Raw genomic sequence first — 16,400 nt, forward strand, 5'->3', positions numbered from 1 at the left:
ATTCTTTCAAATTAGTGTTTTGTGTTTCTTTGGATATACAGTATTCCCATAAATAGAATTACTGGGACAAAAGGTATTTCCATTTTTAATTTTTTGAGAAATCACCATACTGCTTTCCACAGTGGATTCCCCAATCTGAATTCCCAAAAACAGTGAACAAGGGTTCCTTTTTCTCCACGCCCTTGCCAAATCTTTTTTGCTGATTTATTGATGATAAGTGGTCTGACAGGTGGGAAATGGTTATCTCATTATGGTTTTGATTTGTATCTCTCTGATGATTAGTGTTATTGAACATCTTTTCATATGTCTATTGGCCATCTGTAGGCCTTTTTTAGATAAGTGTCCATTCAGGTCCTTTGTACATTTTACAAATGGATTTTTTGTTTTTCTGGTGTTGAGTTGTCTGAGTTCTTTTTAAATTTTTGATATTAACCCCTCAAAGATACTTGTTGATGATGAAACTTTTAGGGTCCTGCACAATGCCAAGAATAGTGCCTGAAACACAGTACACATTTTATATCCTTGCTCAGTGATTGATTACCTAATTCAAATGGGTTGATAATACATTAACCACTATTGATCTTATTGTCATGCATTTTGGCTTCCCAGAAGAAGTGAGTGACTGAAAATAAAGTTTATGTTTGAAAAATGGCTGCATTTAAATGGTAAAATAAATGGTAAGCATAACAACAGAGTATGAATTTCAATAGTATATATGATCTTCATTGTAAGTGGGAATAGAATATGAAACTAGTCTTTACTCAGGAAAATTAATCAACAGCCTTGAAATTATTTTTAAGAGATATATTTCTATACTTTTAATTTAGCAGGTTAGAATTTACTTGAATGCAATTCACAATGATGAGTGGACATTTTTCTGTATTTTTCTATATTGTCTTTAGGCTTAACCTATCCCTCGTAGCATTTTTTATAGCGATTTAGGGGAGGAAAAAGTTTTCCTCAACCCTCTCAGTGTCCTGGGCTGGGTCTGAAAATAAAAATGATGAAGACAGATTAATAGAAGAAAAGCATACACATTGTATTGAATTTTTATATGTATGCTGGAGCCATCACAAGAGGATGAAGACTTGAAGAAGTGAGCAGAACAGGAAACTTTTATACCTTCGAAAGAAAGGCATGCTAAATTTGTGAAGAATTGGCAAGACAAAGGCATTTGGGCTAAGATTAGTAAATGGTGAAAAAGTAACTAGGAAGATAAGAGTTCCTTTAACAATGTTTGTTTATACACAGATTTCAACCCCCAATTCCCTGTGTCTAGTGATAAGAACGTCTTCCTTCCTCCTGGTACAAGGTGGATACCTTTCATGTGAGACTGTTATGACCTGTTTTAGGGAAGAAGGGCAAGAGAGGAGAGGTCAGAGGGACTTTTCTGCTTCTGTTGGTTTTCTAAACCCGTCAGCTTAAGATATTCAATATACCAAGGTGCCATATTTGGGGACAGCATGTCCTGAACCCCATCACATTATCACTTTACATTTTGTATTTTGGAAGTGGGACAAAGGTATTACATACTGAAACCAAACTTCATAACCCTTAAGATTGTGACTAGGTGAAGGAGAAGGGGAAGAGATGCAGAGAACTCTAAGCAGTTCTGTGCTTCTTGTACGTGATCATTAAAACCTTAAAATTATTGTTATTTTAAGACACCAGAGGCAGGCTCCCAGTGTAATCCTGTGGCATTAAAAAAGGCTTAAGTTGAAGACTATAGGGGAAATCTCACTTTTTAAATATAATCAAAGTGTAAAATCAGACTTTTCAGTGATGAAAATACAAAGTGGGCTAAATGAGTGTAAATATTTTATTTAAAAAGATCTTGGAATTTTCTTAGAAATTAGGGTAAGATAACTCAATAGAATTAATTTGAAAGTTTAAATACAGAAAAGCATGAAATGTTTGTGATAAAGATAACAAGATTTAAAAGCATGTAATTGACCAAGACATGTCTTAAATATACTATATAAATCAGATTATTTAGGAAACCTATTAAAATTAACTTTTCATAATTAAAACTGACTTCCGTAGTCACAGTGAAATTTTCATGTTATAGTTAATGACTTCCACAGTCACAGTGAAATTTTCATGTTATATTTAATCTGGATAATTAGTACGGTATTGATCTTGATACGGAAGTTTAACTAAACTGTGTGTAAAGAATGTGATTATATTTTCCAAAACTGTTGTTTAATTTTCAATGCATTTCGCTTTGAACTTTTTTTCCCGTTCACTTGGGACTGTCATAAAGTCTACTCCTCAAACTTCAACCCCTTCCTGATTGAGAAAGCATGGCGAGGAAGATCATTCATATTCATTGCCTTATATTCCAGAAGAGTGCTCGAACACGTGACTATAGTTAGTTATATGATACAATTTACTACTCTGTAGACCTTTTCTCCAAGGATAATTGTGCAAATAAAAATAAAAAATAGCCACATTTTAACTTATCAAACCAGAATTTACTTCTTATTCAACTATGTTTTCAAGAGGATAGAATGAACTAAGGGACCAATGAAATCAAAATTTGTTGTATACCAGCATGGTACCAATGAATCAAAATGACAGATATATAGAAACCTACCTAATTACATGTTCCTGAATTGCGTCAATGGTATGACTTAAGGGGACATTGTCCAGTAAGTGTCCTGCCTGCTAAAGTAATATTAAAATGGTATTTGCAGAGCTCTCAGTAACTGTGCTGCTACTTTTTCACTATGTTTAACCACTGATGTTTAAAGATAGCTGTAAGGCTGGTGGCATTGCAGGTTCACATTGGATTCAGGCAGAAGGTAAAGAAACTGTGTTGGATTCAGGCAGAAGGTAGAGAAGAAGGGAGAAGAAAGAAACCGAAACATTGATATGTCTCTGTATGTGCCCTGACCAGAGATTGAACCAGCCACCTTTGCATATCAGAACGATGCTCCAACCAACGGAGCTATTTGGCCAAGGCTAAACATAACTTTTTCTAATAATCCAAATGACCTTTGTTGAGTGCAAGCTAGTCACAAGATATGTTACATTAAGTTAAAAACATAAAGAAGATACATTTCCCCCTTTATGTACCTTAAAATCTGATTTGAGAAGCAGATACAGAAAGGGCTATCTTTTGTACAACATGGTAGGACAAGGATAAGTTATGCATAAGGTCGTATGGGAACCCAGACTGGAAACACTCATAGTTTTGTTTTTGAAGTATCTCACATCTTTGCCAAAAGTAACACCATGTCTATGGTTTTATAACTTCTCCCTCTTTCTAGTCTTTACGTCACCTTTCCCAATTTTCTTTTCAAGATGATAGAGTCAGAGCATCTATTCTGTGTTCCCAAAGAAAGGTATTTGATTCTTTAGTCTGTCACTTACAACTTGTGGGCCACTGGACAAGTTACAAAATAACCTCATTGAAGATTAAATGTATTGATTCATGTGAAAGGATTAGCACGCTGCCTGGCATACTGAATGATAAAGACATGTTATTTTATGAATGATCCTATCTGGGTGACGTATATGACTTTCATTTGATGTCAGAAAGCAAAGGACAGCTCTGGCAGTCAGCTCTTTAATAATAGGAAACAAATGTTTTGCATAAAGAAAATGAGAATTTATATCCTTACTTAATGCTCTATTTAGTTTGCTTTGCTGAAAAATAAATTTTATTCATTCTGACAAAGTTCACTTTTTATAAATTTTCTGAAGTCATGCATTTATATTTTTTAAAATAAAATAGCATACAGAAAAGTGCATAATTTAATAAACAACATCTTGATTTCATTCATCTCACCATTGTATGCCCCTTCCCTTTTCAAATTTCAAACAATTTGAAAAATTTCTGCTTTTAATTCTTTTTATGACTACTGTCCTCTTTCTAAATACTATTATTATGTGATAATTTTTATTTGTTAATTTTATAATTGCTCTATAGTTTTTCTCAATTGAATATAAACAATTGGCTTAATATCCTCTTATAACCTTTTTCTTCTACTGCAAATTCAATTTTATATTAGTAATCTCATTTTTTCCACTTGTTTCTTCCTCGTCAAACATTTTAAACCTCCATTTCTTGTTCCACTACTCTGAGTAAAATTTTGAATCATTTGTTGAATTAATCAGGGTTCTCCAAAGAAATAAAACCAATAGAATTTATATAAGGTGGGGCAAAAGTCAGTTTACAGTTGTGAGTACAAAAAACACAGAGTTTATTCTTATTTTATTATTTATTAATTATTGTATTATTTTCCATATGAACAACTGTAAACCTACTTTTGTTCCACCCAGTAATATCAGGATATTTCTATCAGGCTTTGAAAAGGTGGGAGATTAAGAAGTGCACTTTAGAAACTCAGTAGAATACTTCCATTGACTATTGAAGTCACCGGCATTGGAACAGAGAGCCAATTGAATACATGGGTTGGAAATATGAACTCTATATAGTCAAGATTTAACAGAATGCTAGTTCTCAATATCCATTATAACCTTCTTCCTTTTCATAACACAGTTCTCTGGATTTAAGCTGGAATGGGGTGGTGTGGTTAAGCTCAGGTTGGTGAGATGTGAGTGGAAGTGTGTAGCAGATGAATTTCATTTTGAATGTGCTGAATTTAGAATGTTCATGATAATCTAAGTACAAAATTTACTTGTCATTTGAATTTCAACTGCTAGAACTCCAGTGATATCCAGGCAAGAAATCCTTCTAAACACTGCTGACAAATAAATCTCCCTCCAACTTAGTAAAATTCAATATTTAACAGTTTTTTTTTTAAATTTTGGTTTTCTAAAAAAGGTGCTGATTTAAACTGTAGTTATCATGGTATTACTCTGCTGAAAAAAAAGTTATACTTTCCACATATTAGTTAAGGTAGAGATTAAACTAGAACCAAGAGACTTCCTCAAAACTATTGGCTCAAATAAGACAGAAGTAATTTACTGTTTTATGTGGAGAAGTCCAGGAGAAGTAGATGAGTGTGAGCTCCATGAGAATATCTGGGGATACCCAAGGTTGCAAGGCAGCTCAGCTATCTTTAAACCACATTTTATAAAACCCCTGGTGCCCACTGCCGTTTCCAGCCAGTGGGAAAGAAGGAACTCTGAGGCAAGTGGTTTAATCATAGTTGAGTGAACCCTCAACTGCACACATCACTTCTACTTTATGGCATAGACTAGACACACAGGATGCATGAAATAAGTAGTATTTAAAGATGTGATGTTTTATGGAGAAAATGGAAGTGAGATTTCCTGATAAGCAGACAAGTATAACTATCTTTGAGAAAATATATCATAACCTAATTTGGAACAAGAGGAGAGTACATGTAAGTGAAAAGGGATCAATTAAAGAACTATTGTATTAGAAGATTAGATTGTGAAGGAAAAGTCACAAGTCTCTCTGGAATTTTAAAATTAAATGTCTGGGATGATAATATTATTAAAAACAGACAAAAGTCAGAAATAAAAATTGATTTTTAGAGAAAATTCATTAGTATAATTTGAAGTTGAATTGAATATTTATAAAACGTTGAAGTTTATCTTGAGGACAGATCTGATTTTATAAAGTTCCCTGTTTCTTTTCTTTTATCAATAAAAATGATTCAGGAACCTTCTCTCTCCTCCACCATCTTTGCTTTTCTATGAATTAATTCATAAGGCAAACATGTATCGAATATTTTCATTAATTTCCATGTCTTGTCTTTATATATACCTACAATAGAGCTAGACCATGAATTGTGTTTTTGTATAAATGTTTTTATTTAAGAGTTTCCTTTCTCTTCTTCTCTTAAGCAGGCCTGATTCTGTGTGGAAATCTTTGTGTTTTGGTCTCCACATCTTTGTAGCTGAGAGGGTCCAGGACTCAAATCAGAACTCTGATTTCCTTTACATAGAATGGGCACTGAAGACACTAGGCAGCCCCCTCTCACAGGCAGTGTCAAAACAACAGGGCAAGAACAGGTTCTGCTCTCTCTAGCTTTGAGATTTAATTTGATTCCTTGTTCTAACTTTGTTCAGAGTTGGTATCGCATGATTCTGAACCTTGCTGACCTGTTCAGAACCGTTGATTATTCTGCATTTATCTTCCTGACTGGCAGTCTCTGGGATCAGATTCTTCTTGTCTAGTTTTTTAGTATCTGACAGAATTGTTCCTTGCCTGCTGGACTGCCCACTGAACTCTTTTTAAGAAGAAACATTTTATTGTTAAAAATTTTCAAATACACACAAATCTGGAAAGAATAATATTTAGTTGACCCTTGAACAACATGAGTTTGAACTGCATGGGTCTATCCATTTATATGCATGGATTTTTTTTTCAATGAATGTCTGGATTGTTTTCCATTCATATTTGGGAATCTGCAGATGTGGAGGGCTAACTGTATGTATATGCCATTATATATAAGGGGCTGGAACAAATAGGCATTTGGATATCCATGGAGGTCATAGAACCAATCTCTTGTGGATATCAAAGGGCAACTAGGTTTTTGGGGAGTCAAAAGTTATATGCAGATTTTTAACTGTGTAGGGAGGTAGGCGCCCCTAGCCATCATGTTGTTCAAGAATCAACTGAGCTCCATGTATCCATTACCCATCTCAACATGTATCAATATTAGACAAATCTTATTTCTTGTTTTATTTACTCTCCCTTTTCTATTTATTATTTTTTTCTGAACTCTTTTAAAGCAAATCTCAGACATCACATAATTTTACCATAAATACTTTTAGTTTGCATCTCTGATTGATACACACATATATCCATATATATGTGTTTGTATATATCTATCTCTAACATGCATTATTGTTTCTAATAATTTAGCAATATGTCTTTAATACTTACTTCATGCTGGATTTGTATTATATTTCTGTGATTGTTTCAAAGATGTCTTTTTCTAATTGATTTGTTTAAAATCAGAATACAAATAAAGCCCACATTTTCAATTTGAATGTTAAATCTCTAATCCCTTATTCTGTCACAGTTCTCCACACTCTGCTCTTACTTTATGATTTTGTTTCTTTGAGAAAGAAGGTCATATTCCTAAGTATGATACTGCCAAATATTTCTTTATCTTTCTGGAACTTTCTGGTATCAACCTCTTTCTTGGTCAGCCATCCAATAGCTGAAGAACTATTCTTGCTTTGTTGGACTCTACATACTGCTTGTTTGTGATAAGCCCTGTTTAAATGTCAACCATAGTCTTCTGGGACAAGGACTCTTCACTCTAGAAGTATTAATTTGCCTTCAGGTATATTGCTCTTTCTTTTAACACAAACGCTAATGGAATTTCTCAAAGGTATTCTCTTAGAAAAGGATAAATAATATTTGAATACCTTGTTCCTCACTTAATTATTTTAAGACTTTAGATTAACTATGTCACGGATATAAAAAGTGTAACCATTGTTTCATTGAAAAAATGCAAATATTAAAAACAAAAGAGGTTTCTGTTAACAAAGACAGACAGTAAAAGAATTATAAAAGCATCACACATATTCATTAGATTTGAAACTAGACCATCAGACCTAATTTATTCTGTGGATTTTTGCTTCTCCTATCAAAATGATTTATAATAGACTTGAAATGTTTACATGTTAGTATTCTAAATTGTGTTATTGCGTATGAGGTTGAGCTTTCAAGATCCACATCTATCTAATGAACACAGCCCTCAACTTTTAAGTATGGCTCTTTATTTGCTACCAAGTCACTGCTTCATTTATCTTTATTTCTGTGAAAAAAAAAAGAATGTATACTTTCATCAGTTGATTTGTTTCTTGTCACCCTTATAAAATCCATTGCTGATACAATAGGATATTAGAAAACTGTTTTAAATGCTTTCGAAGATTGGAGCTAGGCAGTTGCAACACAAAGAAACTCAGCTGGTAAAAAATGGTGTGTCTCATTTCAAATACAAGTTACAAGTCATTAAGCAAAATGATATAACATCTAAATTTTAAAAAATCTGGAATCTCTACTCAGTGATACAATGGTAAATTTCAAGAGCATCTAGAGGCCAGTGCCCTAACTTTTGTGTGTCTAGAAGATTATTGCTATTTCTAGGTGAAATATTAACTTCTATAGTAAATCATACCGTGAGCAGTGAAGACTCTATGTAAAAGAGAAGAGGGTTTCTCTTTTTAGGTGGAAATTTTAAAATTAGCATTTAGAGATTATTTATACCTTTGAAATATCACTAATTTTATGGGACAAATTTTCAGTGTCACTTGGCTTCATTAAGATGTACAGAATACTAACAAAATGGCAACTTAAATCAGAGAGGAAGACCTATAAATTCAAAGAGGCCTAATTGATTTGATTTAATGGATGGATGAGCCATATTTCAGAAATGCTAATGAACTCAAGAGAAACTGCAGTGACTCATAATAGCAGGGAAAGAAGATCAGTTTGGAATTACATTTTTTAAATAAATGAGTAATCTATCCCTCGGAATAAGGCATCTATCTTTTCCACAATATCTAGATGTGGGAATAAGGTAATTTCTCCTCATAGATATTAGGAGCAAAATTACTAAAAACTAAGGTAATTAGGATTTTCTGAACTTTGTTCCAGATTCTATGGGCTAAGAAGAAGGGGGATTCCACTACTTACTATTGGAAACGAGGTAATGACAGTATCCACTTTGAGAAACATAGATTTTTCTCCTTTTAACTTCATAGGCAGAAGAGTGACCAAAGGAATAATGCCACGATTGAAATCCTTCCCCCACTTCTAATACTCTCCTCTGTGAGAAATGTGCATCTCAGAAGTTGGATGGGTGATTTGAGCTGCACTTATAATGTCTTCACCTTTGAATTAAAAACTGAGACAGTGCCCTGGCCAGTTGGCTCAGCGGTAGAGCATCGGCCTGGCGTGCGGGGGACCCGGGTTCGATTCCCGGCCAGGGCACATAGGAGAAGCACCCATTTGCTTCTCCACCCCCCCTCCTTCCTCTCTGTCTCTCTCTTCCCCTCTCGCAGCCAAGGCTCCATTGGAGCAAGGATGGCCCGGGCGCTGGGGATGGCTCCTTGGCCTCTGCCCCAGGCACTAGAGTGGCTCTGGTCGCGGCAGAGCGACCCCCTGGAGGGGCAGAGCATCGCCCCCTGGTGGGCAGAGCGTCGCCCCTGGTGGGCGTGCCGGGTGGATCCCGGTCGGGCGCATGCGGGAGTCTGTCTGACTGTCTCTCCCCGTTTCCAGCTTCAGAAAAAACAAATACAAAAAACAAAAACTGAGACAGTTATTCAGTCAAGTTTCTTGCAATACCCTGCACCTTATACCATTTCCTTCCTCCCTTCCTCCCTTCCTCCCTTCCTCCCTTCCTCCCTTCCTTCCTTCCTTCCTTCCTCCCTCCCTCCTTTCCTTTCTTTCTTCCTCCCTCCTTCCCTCCCTCCCTCCCTCCTTCCCTCTCTCCCTACCTCCCTCTCTCCCTCTCTCTCTCTCTCCCTCTCTTATTGATTAGACCAAGATTCTTTCTTAAAACCTGCTGTATTGACTTTCAGTAAGAATGAGATAAATTTTCCCACATTACTTGTGGGAGGGATTCCTTAGTGAAGATATCTCACCCTAGTTTCTCATTGTCATTTTACTTTTCTCATTTTGCAACAAGGAAATTAAAGTAAAACCAATAAATGTAAAAAAACAACAACAAAAAAAGAACAACAAAAAAAAACTATTTTTCATCAAAGATGAAATTACATTTCATTTTTTTGTGACGTATGTTACTAAAATTTATAAATCCCAGCTGCTTTTTCAGAATTTATCTATATTGACAGGAATGAGAAATATTTCTCCTATAGAAGAGACTCATTTTAAATATAAATTTGAAAACTCAGTAGAATTGATGTTGAGATATTGAATTTTGCACCTTTAAAATCAAATCTGAATTTCAATTGCTTAATGTCCCTGCATGTGTTCACATTATACTGAAATTTGCAGGTGAGTGAGATAAACTGAAATAACACATAATAATTGATGCAATTTTTTTTCAGGGAGCAAATATATGATAATTTTTCATAGCTGTTACATTATTTTCTCAAATATCTCCTAGATATGACATTTTATGGCTCTTATTCTATTTTTTTTTTTTTTTTAGAGAAAGAGAGAGTCAGAGAGAGAGAGAGATAGGGACAGACAGACAGGAACAGAGAGAGATGAGAAGCATCAATCATCAGTTTTTCATTGTGACACCTTAGTTGTTCATTGATTCCTTTCTCATATGTGCCTTGATCATGGGGCTACAGCAGACCAAGTAACCCCTTGCTAGAGCCAGCGACCTTGGGTCCAAGCTGGTGAACTTTGCTCAAACCAGATGAGCCCGCACTCAAGCTGGCGACCTCGTGGTCTCGAACCTGGGTCCTCCGCATCCCAGTCCGACACTCTATCCACTGCGCCACCGCCTGGTCAGGCTTATTTTAATTCTTAATAACAGTTTCCTATAGACACAATAGCCATGACACTATCTAGATACCATGTGCACATACCTATAAGTGAGAGAACAGTCATTCCTTCAATAAATCATCAAATACAACAATAGTGTCATGTGTGACTTTGATCTGACAGATAAACTTTTAAATAACATTAATGCATAAATGGAGAGATAGTTTATATGTATGTGTTGGGGAGCAAGTGTGTGTGTGTGGTGATCATATAAGGAAACCTGATAAATAGCTTTTTACCAGTGTATCTTAATCTTTAAAATTACTCCTCTTCCTATTTAACTTGTTACTATTTTCAAATTGTCCCGTTGCTTACAGCCATTAAACATTTTTAAATTGTACAATTCATGTAATTATCTAGAATTGCAGTATAGAGGGAAAAATAAATCTTAACTACCTAGTAATTCAAAATGTTAACATTTTATATCTTTCCATGCAAGTTTGAATGTAATTTCCATGAACATTGTTGCAATCTTTTCTTGTACATATGTTTTGGATTAACAATATTGTTTGAACTGAAGAGTACATCAAAGCACTTCTCTGTGTTACTATATTGGTTTTCTAACAATTGTTTTGAGTGGCTAAATAATCTTGAGTTGAGTTTCACTAACTACATTTCTATTATTATTTAAGTATTTTTATTTTTCTCATTTTATAAACAACATGTTAAAGTCTATGTTGATGCGTAAGTTTTATATATTTTATATTTTGCCTTAGGATAGAACACTATTATGTATTGCATATGTAAAAGAAGAAAGAAAAACACCCAAGTGTTCCTTCTGGATAGGACCCTCTGTTCCAGGTGTGTTTTTACTATGTCCCTTGTGTCATCCATCCCAGCCATAAACATTCTTATTTTACTGTCCTCACCTCAGAGAAAAAACTCTTCCTAATTGACTCTTTTAGGGTATTGTCTTCTGTCATGCTGATTCTAGAAGATTGTCCTTGAGTATATTTCACTCTTTGAGGTAGTATGTTATATGATGAAAAGAGCATGAGCCAACTTGTCATTTATTCTGTTGTTGTTGTTGTTGTTTTTGAGATGATGTCGGTTTGTGTAATCAATTTTTAAAATTTTTTCAATTACACTTGACATTCAATGTTATGTTAGTTTCAAGTATACAGCATAGTGGTTAGCCATTTAAAGAACTTACAAAGTAACCCCCCTGTTAAGTCTAGTACCCCCCTGGCACCATACATAATTATTAGAAGATTTTTGACTATATTCCCTATATTGTACTTTACACCCCTGTGACTACATACATATAATATAATGGAATATTGGCCATAAAAAGGAATAAAATCGTACCATTTGTCATTTGCTCTTGTGTTGTACATGGCTTCAGTTTTTTCATCTATAAAATGAGAATAAAAATACATATCAGTCAAGATTTTTGTGACACTTAACAGAGAATAGCATCTATGAATATATATACTAGGTATATCTGAGGCTCTCATACAATGTAACTTGAATCTTAATCGACCCACATTATTAACCAGATACCTTATAGATCTTTTTATAGCAGTAGCGTCCGAGAGAACTTGTTGTGATGAAAATAATCAGCATTGTTTAATATGGTAGCCACCAACCACATGTGGATATTGGACACTTGAAATGGGGCTATTACAATTACAGAACTGATTTTTAATTATATCCAATTAGTTAAAGCATAGCTAACCATATGTGGCTATTGGCTACTACAGTTGGCCAATACTCTTCTAGAGAACAGGTTCTAGCTTCTGTTAGCTAAACAATGAATACTTTCTTTTATTATTATTTTTTATTTTTTTTTCACCAGAAAGAGAGACAGGAAGGGAATAAGATGAGAAGCATCAACTCGTAGTTGCCTCACTTTAGTTGTTCATTGATTGCTTCTCATATATGCCTTGACCAGGGTGTTCTAGCTGCACCAGTGACCCCTCACTCAGGTCAGTGACCTTGGGCTCAAGCCAGCAACCTTGGGCTTCTAGCCAGCATTCTTTAAGCTCAATTCAGTGACCATGAGGTCATATTGATGATTCCACACTCAAGCCAGGTACCCCGTGTTCAAACTGGTGAGCCTCCACTCAAGCTGTCAACCTTGAGGTTTTGAACCTGGGTCCTCAGTGTCCCAGATCCATACTCTATCCACTGCACCACCACTGATCAGGCAATACCGTCTTAATTATGGGAATTTCTGGGTAGGTAAAGCCACCATGGCTACACCATGAAAACTGATGACAGAAATACTCTGAAACTGAGGGGACTATGTGAAAAATTTTAATTATGGCTATATAAGCAGAGATGTACTCTTTTTCCACATAAGGCTGGAACCAACCTTATAAGGACAATGAACTAGGGCCCATTGATCTTATTAGAGCCATAATGCATTTCCCACAACCAAAGTGATTGTCTAGAAAAATAGTAATACATGGATAGTTTATTGCAGAGTAAAAATTAAGTATCTTAATGAACCAACTTTTGCCTACTGAATGAAAATCATATTTTCAAAAATTGAGAAACACTGAACAAATTTTCACAATAATGAGCTATGACAAACTATTTGAATTGGTGCCTTGCTTGCTCAGTGAGGCATTCTCTTGAAGTTCAATCAATGGGTGAGATTTAGTTTACATTTTGAATAATGTAATAATAGGAGCAATTTTTAACCTAATTGCTCATAAAGTCAATAAATAATGATTTATAAATGTTAACATGTTGAAAATTATTTTTTTTAATTTCAGTGCCATAGTTATATAGCACAATCATTTTACACTTGTAATTATCAGAAATATAGGAAAAAGCAAGTACTACATTTTATATAATTAATATAGAAAAATTACTGACTTGTTTTCGTGGAGTTTACATTCATCACAAAGCTTTGTTAACTACATATTGACCTCTGATAATATATTTTTAGAAGATTAATTTTAAACCTATTAATAGATTAGAAATTATAATACAGATTATCCATGAAAGGGAAAATACAGCTAATAATCACACTTATTGACAGTATTTTAAGTTTAGTAATGTATTACAAAACCAAAAATAAGACTGCTTTATTTCAGGACAATTACTTGGTATTTTTTTTTTCTTTTTCTTTTCCAAGTGAGAGGAGGGGAGATAGAGAGACAGACTCCTGCATGCACCCCGATCAGAATCCACCTGGCAACCCTGTCTGGGGCCAATGGTCTGCCCATCTAGGGCCATGCTTGCAACCCAGCTATTTTTAGCACCTGAGGTGAAGGCTCCACAGAACCCTCCTCAGTGCCCACGGCCTATGCACTCAAACCAATTGGGCTATGGCTGCAGGAAGGGAAGAGAGAGAAGGGGGAGAAGGAGGGTGCAGAAGAAGATGGTCACTTCTCCTCTGTGCCCTGACTGAGAATCCAAACAGGGATATCCACACACCAGGCCAACATTATACCACTGAGCCAAATGGCCAGGGCCCAATTACTTGGTCTTAATTTGAGTGTTTGTTTTCCTTATTAGAGTTATTGTCTTAATTTAAAAGAAATTTTTATTGAATTTACTGGGGTGATGTTATTTAATAAAATTATACAGGTTTCAGGTGAAGGGATCGTTGTCCTAATTTAGTAATTTACTTTCTGATACTGACTACCCAGTGGAGGAATCTCACATTGGCAGAAATAGCTAGCCTCTAACAGTCCTGCTGTATTCACCAATTTTTATGTGTCAAGTTGGCTAAGTTATAGTACCTAGTTTTTCAAACCCCGATTTAGTTGTTGCTCTGAAAGTATTTTGTACATGTGGTTAACATCTATTATTATTTGGCTTTCTATAAAGGAGATTAGACTTGATGATCTGGGTGGGCCTCATCAATCAGGTAAAAGAACTTAAAATGGACCTGGGATTCCCCTGCAGTAGGAGAAATTCGGCCTGTAGACAGAATTAGACTGTGCCTTTATCTAGTGCTTGAGAGTTCCTGTTGGCCCTTCCTGATGGCTTGACCTATGGATTTTTCACTTGCCTAAGCATCCTCTACAAGATGTTTGTGGTGAAACCCTGACACACACCTGCTGTGCTCAGTCCCTGCTCCTGGGGACACTGTGGCCTGGCACGGCTGCCATTTGATATTATGGGACTCTCAAGCAATAAGACACATCAGATGAAAGTAGTGTAGAAGAGGGCTGAAACTCTTAGGCAGAATCAGCCCTGAAAAACCACGCCACTGCATGTTTATTGAGTTCCAAAAACCATAGCTCAGCAGATAAGACTAGAAAGCTACAAAAGCCTTTTTTCCCATCCGTTTCATCCCCAACCCTGCACATCTACTGTTTCCTTCATGAACAAGGACACGAGAAGAGTCAGAGTCTCAGAGCTTATCAATCATAGAAGACATCTGGTTCTTGGAGGCGTACTTGCATTCAAGTAACCCCAGGCCAGTCTCCTGTTATGGTTAACACACTCCAAGATCTCTTGTCTCCAAGTAACCCCTGCTCTGCAGTTAACTGCCATTTATATTGGTGCAGGGTGTTATCCTACAATTCAAGAAGCCAATGGAATGTCAATTGGAGCCTATCAGCCAACTCTACTTTTGCAGAAGTTTCTTTCTTGAAAGGTCTGAGCAACCATTGTTCATGGTTGCCACATAGTTTTACAAAGATTAGCTAGACAAAGAAAGAAAAAGAAAAAACCCATGGACATGAACAACAGTGTGGTGATTGCCGGAACAGGGGGGATCTGGAGAAGGGTATATGGGGGATAAATGGTGATGGTGATTGACTGACACTTGACTTGGAGGGGGTGAATGCACAAAATTATGTACAGAGATGTGCTTTAGAGGAAGTAGACACCTGTTCCTATTTCTCTGACTATTCTTTCTTTATTCTTTAATGATGGATCTTAACTTATCTTTATATTATACCATACGTTAGGATGCCCCAGAAGCAGACACTGAAACAAAGATTTGAGTTCAAGTAGTTTGTTTGAAATGTAAGCACAGATGATAACCAGCTGTGTGAATGGAAAGTACCTCAGAGGGTGATCTGACCATAAATTCCCAACTAAGGTCAATCATAGTGGGTAGTCATGCCCAAGGCATGTCATCTTTTTTTTTTTTTAATTAATTAATTTATTTATTTTCTTTTTCCTAACCCTAACCCTAACCCTAACCCTAACCCAGGCATGTCATCTTTTTGGTAAAAGGTTTATCTTCGCCTTAAGCAAGACCTGTCCATTGTTCCATTGTTTTTGTACATCTAAATTAACACACCTTTAAAACAAGAGTAACCATCCTCAAGAGAGTAATAAGCTTTATCCTGTAATCCAATTTAATCCTACCTTCCTTTTTCCAACCTCCATATAATCTTCCTTAGGTTCCTTTCTTAATTCTAAATGTAGAATACAAGCTGCAAAAGTGTCATTCCCCAGAGTATTTTGCATCTTGCTTCCTGACATTAGCAGTTTGGGCTTAAATAAATTCTTATACAGATTCTCTGTAGGTTTGGACATTCTTACGTTGATAGTAGCAAAATAAAGTGCAATTTAGATGTAAAGAAAGTACAAAATAAAGAAGGTAGTTTTTCAAGCTAGTTATGGTGGATAAATGAAGTTTAATCTGGGGGAAGAATTCTGGGAGACTGCAAGATATCACTTCAGTTCTCCCATCCACAGAAGTTAGGATACCGGAGTTTGTGTCCATCAGTTCCGAATAGTCATGCTAAATGTACCTGGCAGGCAGATCGTTGAGATTAGCATTAACACCCTCCATCAAGGTGTGCATGCAGGCAGAGCGGGCTCCAGGGATCAAAGAGAGACCTCACAGTCACTGGTACTGCTAGTTGGAAGCTTGCTGATAAGCACCAAAATGTCACATGCCAAAGGGATATATGGGTGGGACTGTATCAGTGTCTGCTACATACTATAAACTTAGGGCACAGAGCAGATGCTAAAGTTGGTTTACTGCATTATTAAATGACAATGTAGATCTGGAAAGGACCTTCCATGTTTGTTGTAGGGTGTATTTGAGTTCCCATTTAGA

Source organism: Saccopteryx leptura, chromosome X, assembly GCF_036850995.1.
Source record: "Saccopteryx leptura isolate mSacLep1 chromosome X, mSacLep1_pri_phased_curated, whole genome shotgun sequence".
Lineage (NCBI taxonomy): Eukaryota > Metazoa > Chordata > Mammalia > Chiroptera > Emballonuridae > Saccopteryx > Saccopteryx leptura.